Raw genomic sequence first — 6,296 nt, 5'->3', positions numbered from 1 at the left:
TTTAGGTTTATCATAGATCGGTGGAGCACATGTGGTTAACCGGTACATCGGTTAGGTGATAAAATTAAGGGTACCAAGTTAATTTGCATGGTTATTCACACCTTGTTTGTGATCCTCGGCATCCCAGTCACAAGCCTGAGAGGGCACAATCGAGATTTAAACATGCCATTGAAAAGTTCAATGAATCTCAAAAGATCTTGGAGTTTCAAACCAAATAAAACCTAATTCCTTTTTCGTTTTTCATGGTGGAAATTTGTGAATAGTTATTTACCTACCTTCAAATATCTTATAGCTTGGATTATGGCATCCCACTTCTAAGTTATAAAATATTGTGTTGGGTCCTAGCCTTAATATTTCTCATTGGGTGTTATATTAAGGACTTTAAATCAACTAACTTGGATTTCTCCCATTGTAGATGTCTGGTTCAGACAACTATGACCTTCCCAAATCTCTTGAAACAAGCTTTCCTAATGAACATTATGTCCCGTGGTTGGATCATGGAAATCATACTTCATTTCCTCCACCTCCTCTAATTATTCTCCCTGACCCACAAGCTCGAAGACTTGAAAAGTTCAAGATCACTCAAGCCCTACTTGCAATGAAACATAAAGATGGAAGACATGTGTGTACTCATGTCTTAGAGATGAAGTTTAGCACCTGGTTCTTGGTATGTAATTTCATCTAAGTATTTTGCATTTTTTTTGCCTTGGACTCGGCGAATTGTAGGTCCGACTCGCCGAGAAGTGTCGGGATATTGAGCACGTTTAAGTTGGCGACTCGACGAGTCCATATATTGGACTTAGCGAGTCCGCCAGTCTGGATGAAACCCTAATTTCAAGGGTTTGCACCCTATTTAAGCATCTTATTGTGCCTCATGTCGGCCCCCATTCACCACCAGAACGTCCCTCACGAAACCCTAACCCTTCCCTTGGTGATTTAAGTGTTTTTGTGTGAATTCCTTGAAGTTTTGGTAGAAGAAGAGGAAGGAAGGGCCGAAGAAGAAGGAGACGAGCAAGGGCTTTGAATCCATTTCAGAGTTTAGTAAGGTATAACTCGAAACTCTTTCTATTCTTTCATTATTATCTCATTAAGAGCTTAAGATAGTCATTTTGAGGCCTCTTCTAGTCTGGATCTTTGAATAATAAGCTTATTATGTTAAGGGACTTCAGATCTAGGTATGATTGAGCTCTAGGAGCTCAGATCTAATATCTTTATGGAGCCATATTGCATGAAAACCCCTAGATCTACTCTTTTAGTGCATTTTGAGCCTTTTAACCTTCATCGATGCTTATATACACATAAAGTTGGAAACTTTACGTGTTAATCAAGCCCTAAGAACCTAGATCTATGAATGGAATGAACCGGATTCAAGCAGAATTGAGTTAATAGTGATTGCATGCATACGACTCGGCGAGTCGTTCTTCGTACTCGGCGAGTCGAGTCGCGAGTCCCCGATTTTTCCCCTTTAGAGTTATACCGAGTGGGGATCAGTGAGTTATTGGTGGACTCGGCGAGTCAATGCCCTGACTCGGCGAGTCCAAGGCAATCTTCTTGCCTCAAGAACAGGTTCGACGAGTTGTTCATACAACTCGGCGAGTCCAGACCAGAGTGTTCATCTGATGAAGATAAACTTGACGAGTTGTTCATACAACTTGGCGAGTCGGATGAAGAATCATTCGATATAGGAATAGAGGTGAACTCGTCGAGTCAATGCCAAACTCGATGAGTAGGGAAGGGAGTAAGGACAATCGATTGATTAGGGACTCGACGAGTTGGAGGCCCAACTCGGCGAGTCGGGTCACCTGAAAGTTGACTTTGACTTTGACTTGACTTGATCAAGGGTAAAACGGTCATTTTACCCAAAGAGTAGATATCAGACTCGGATAGTGTGTTTTGTGGGATTTATAGCCGGAGGATTTCCGGAGCAGCAGCAGCAGTTAGAGAGTTCCCACACAGATCAGCAACTACTACGAGGTGAGTTACCTTCCAGTAGCGGTAGGTCTACGGCCACAATGCCGGCCCACCAGTAGGAGTTGTATGTTAGATGATTGTATCTGTGATATTCATCTAGGTTTGCTACTACATGTGCTATGTTTATGTGCTAGTACGATATGATGCTATGTGCTAGTGACAGTAGGGGAGATAGTCCCTAGATTACCGGTCGATAGGGCCGAAGGGGTGGTCATGCCCAGCCATGCTAGGTAGATTATGTGATATGTGTTATGTGGTAGTAGTAGGGGTGAAATAGTCCCCAGTATCCGGTCGAGAGGACCGAAGGGGAGGGCAGCACCCAGATATGCTAGTCAGTACCCGGTCGAGAGGACCGAATGGGAGGCCAGCACCCAGATATGCTAGTCATTATCCGGTCGAGAGGACCGAAGGGGAGGCCAGCACCCAGATATGCCTGACTATATATGTATGTTATGTGGTTATATGGTATGTGGTACAGTGGGGGAACTCACTAATCTTCATGCTTATAGTTTTCAATTGTCATTTCAGGTACCTCTTCTGTCAAGGGGAAGGAGCCGGTGCAGTAGCGGCGCATCACACACACATGCTTTTGTTTTCCGCACCATGAGCCATTCTGGGATTTTGTACTCTAACATTCTTCTGTTTTACGTTTCGGTTTGTGGTCACGAGACATGTTTTATTAAAAGATATTATCGTATGATATTTTGTTACAAACGTTTTGCAAATCACTTAATTAAAAATGAAATTTTTGGCCCGTATTTTTGGGATGTTACTAGTTGGTATTAGAGCCCTGGTTTGAGGGATTCGGGCACGCCTTCGGGGGTGTCTGGACTCAAATCGAGGGATTAAAAGATTTTTATAAAGAAATGATTTTCTAAAACCTAAGTAAAAGAGTTTTGAGAAAGAACAATGTGTCTGGTGTGCGCGACCGACCGAGCTTAAGTAAGTTTTCCCCAAAGTACCCATGTTTATGTTATGATTATCAGTTTCAGTTTTATTAAAATAGCATACTAGAATAGGACTAAGGATCTAGGAGGATGCCTTATGTGCCTGCTTTATGTGTTCCAGCTTTATGAGAATTGCATGCTAGTATTGAGTAGACAGCAGTAGGATAGCCCGTTTAGGTTATGCCTATGCTAGTATAGTTTCTCGTTATGAGGATATATATGCTTGAGTAGTTTCCTGTGTCCAAATGTGGCTTGCTTCGTGCTTTGTAGGACTCGGAGTGATGGGAGTTAGCCATTAGGTGAATACATCATGTCGCATGTGATCAGGGTTTAATAATCTCAGAGTGCTGGATTTGGCCCTATTGCGCAGCTCTCGTTTGAGTCTAACCGTTGTAGGGACGAGTCTTTTACTCGAATGATTATCTGAGGCTTGTCGCATGTGATGGTATTCAGGTGATGGCTAATTGGAATTACATTGAGACCTTCAGCAGATGAGGACTATATTGGGTGGAGTCAGAGATTTCCCTAGGGCAAGCCTAGGATGTGAGTAGTAGAGATCAGTAGTAGTAGGAGTGACTTGGTGGAGTCAAGGCAGACCTTGAGGAAGGTATGGATAGACGTGGAAGGTAGTATGGGCCCGTACTACTGAAAGCAGAGGATCTGTACCCGAATTAAGAAAGGCTGAGACAAGACCAGGGAACTTGTAGTGGAGGTGATCCCTCTAAGGTGTATCAGTACCACTGACAGTTGTTGTTATGTATTGCAGAATGGTGGTACTACGTCCGAGGCCAGCAGTTGGCAGTTCAAGAGAGGGATCGGGTTCAGGTTCAGGTTCAGGTTCCGAACCAGTGGATGAGAGGCTACGCAAGTTCATCGCGTCATAGATCACCAAAGGAATCCTTGATTCGACCCCAATCATTTTCGGGTCGATCAAGGAAGGGATAGTTGAGCTGATGGAGGACTGCCTCAGGGCGTTCAGGAGTGACATGGCATCTGGCCAGTCAGGATCTCGCACACTGTCCTTTAAGGACTTCAGGGGCAGTGGTGCGCCAGATTTCCATGGAGCAAAGGACCCCATTTCTGCCAGACGATGGATTGCACACATTGAGTCTGCACAACTGACCAGCTTCTGCCCCGAGGGGTCGAAGGTACGATATGGAGCAGGATGTTTGAAGCACCGAGCTAAGGATTGGTGGGAGTCGGTTGGTGACTCTCTGGGAGCCTCGGCTGTTGAGGCTATGACATGGTCAGACTTTGTGACACGGTTCAGAGCGGAGTTCGCACCTGTAGTGGAGCTCCAGCAGTTAGCCAGGGAATTCTTGGATATGAGGCAGACCACGGAGAATGTGGCGGAGATCACCGCCAAGTTCCGGGAGAGGGCATTACTGGTTCCCCAGTATACGGGTGATGAGGACATGAGGAGGACCCGGTACCACGACATGCTGCGAGCCGACATTCGAGAGCATGTCAGTTTTTCAGCTTTCCCTACTTTGGATTCTATGATTGCCAGGGCGAGGGAGCGGGAGATAGATCTTGAGCACATCTGGACGAGGGGTATGTTATGGGGGCTTCGGGGAAGAAGCCCAAGGGATCGGATGGAGGGCCGAAAGGCCAACAGGGGCGGGGCCGCTGTAGGAAATGTGGCAAGACGCACGAGGGAGCGTGCAAGTTGGGGTCGTCTGGCTGCTATAAGTGCGGCAAGTCAGGGCACTTCAGCAGGGATTGTACTGCCCATGCACCTGTGATACAGACGTCTGAGTTGCTGTGTTTCCACTGCAACCAGAAGTGCCACAAGAAGGCCAATTTCCCCCAGTTGACAGCATCCGCGCCAGTAAAGGAGCCAGCTCCAGCGACCCTGGGTATCATTGATGGCAGGCAGGGTAAGGCAGAGGCTCCAGTGGTGAGGATTCGGGCATTTCAGCTGACTACCGAGGAGGCACGTGCCGCACCCGATGTGGTGATGGGTATGTTTCTTTCCCTCTGACTTATTTATATGATGTTTATGTTATTGATATGTGCTCTGTGTATATACGTTTAGGATCGTTCCATGTGAACGGTATCCCAGTTCAGGTGTTGTTTGACTCGGGTGCCACTCGATCGTTTGTTTCCCTTGCGCTTAGCAAGAAGTTTTCTGAGTCTTCGGGCATGTTGGATTGCCCTCTAGAGGTCGAGATTGCAGACGACCGGTTAGTGCGAGCATCTAAGGTTTTCCGAGATTCTGTTTCGAGATTGTTTGAGGAGCGCTACTTGGTGGATTTGGTTCCCATTCCATTGCGTGGGAACAAGGTGATTATAGGCATGGATTGGCTCAGCCCCAATGGGGCGGTGATAGATTGCGCTCAGCAGCTGGTGGGAATCAGGACCCCAAGTGGGGGAGAGTTGGTAATTCAGGACGAGAGGCCACAACGAGGACCAATTTTGTGTTCAGCATCGAGAGCTAGGCGTTACCTTCAGCAACGTTGCACAGGTTATTTCGCGTATGTTATGGATACTCGGGAGGCAGGTAGGGAAACTGTGGGTGATGTGCCCGTAGTACGAGAGTTCGCGGATGTATTCCCCAAGGAGCTGCATGGGATACCTCCGGAGCGACAGGTGGAGTTCAGGATCGACCTAGTTCCGGGTGCGGCTCCGATAGCCAAGGCACCATATCGGTTGGCTCCTCCTGAGATGTAGGAGTTGTCTATGCAGCTGCAGGAGCTGCTAGACAAGGGATTTATCAGGCCGAGTAGTTCGACTTGGGGAGCCCCGATTATGTTTGTGAAAAAGAAGGACGGGTCGCATCGTATGTGTATAGACTACCGGGAGCTGAACAAGGTAACAGTGAAGAACCGTTACCCACTCCCGAGGATTCATGACCTCTTTGACCAGCTTCAGGGAGCATCGTGGTTTTCCAAGATTGATTTGCGCTCAGGGTATCATCAGATGAGGGTCAGAGAGGAGGATGTGAAAAAGACTGCGTTTCCGACACGTTATGGCCACTATGAGTTCGTGGTGAGGCCTTTCGGGCTCACCAATGCTCCTGCCGCATTCATGGACCTCATGAACCGCGTGTGTAGACCGATGTTAGACAGGTCTATGATAGTGTTTATTGATGATATCTTGGTTTACTCCAAGACGCGAGAGCAGCATGAGGAGCATCTGTGAGAGGTTCTGGAGACTTTGAGGAGGGAGAACTTGTATGCTAAGTTCTCCAAGTATGAGTTCTAGTTGCGCGAAGTGCACTTTATTGGGCACCTTGTCAACCAAAACGGGATTTCGGTAGATCCGACCAAAGTGGAGGTCGTGATGAGTTGGGAGGTTTCGAAGTCTCCATCTGAGATTCGGAGCTTCCTGGGATTAGCTGCCTACTCTCGGAGATTTATCCAGGATTTCTCCAAG

The sequence above is a fragment of the Lactuca serriola genome, chromosome 3 (assembly GCF_051521515.1).
Source record: "Lactuca serriola cultivar US96UC23 chromosome 3, Lser_US96UC23_V15, whole genome shotgun sequence".
Taxonomy (NCBI): Eukaryota; Viridiplantae; Streptophyta; class Magnoliopsida; order Asterales; family Asteraceae; genus Lactuca; species Lactuca serriola.
The sequence above is the reverse complement of the archived record's forward strand: the minus strand, read 5'-3'. Positions refer to the sequence as shown.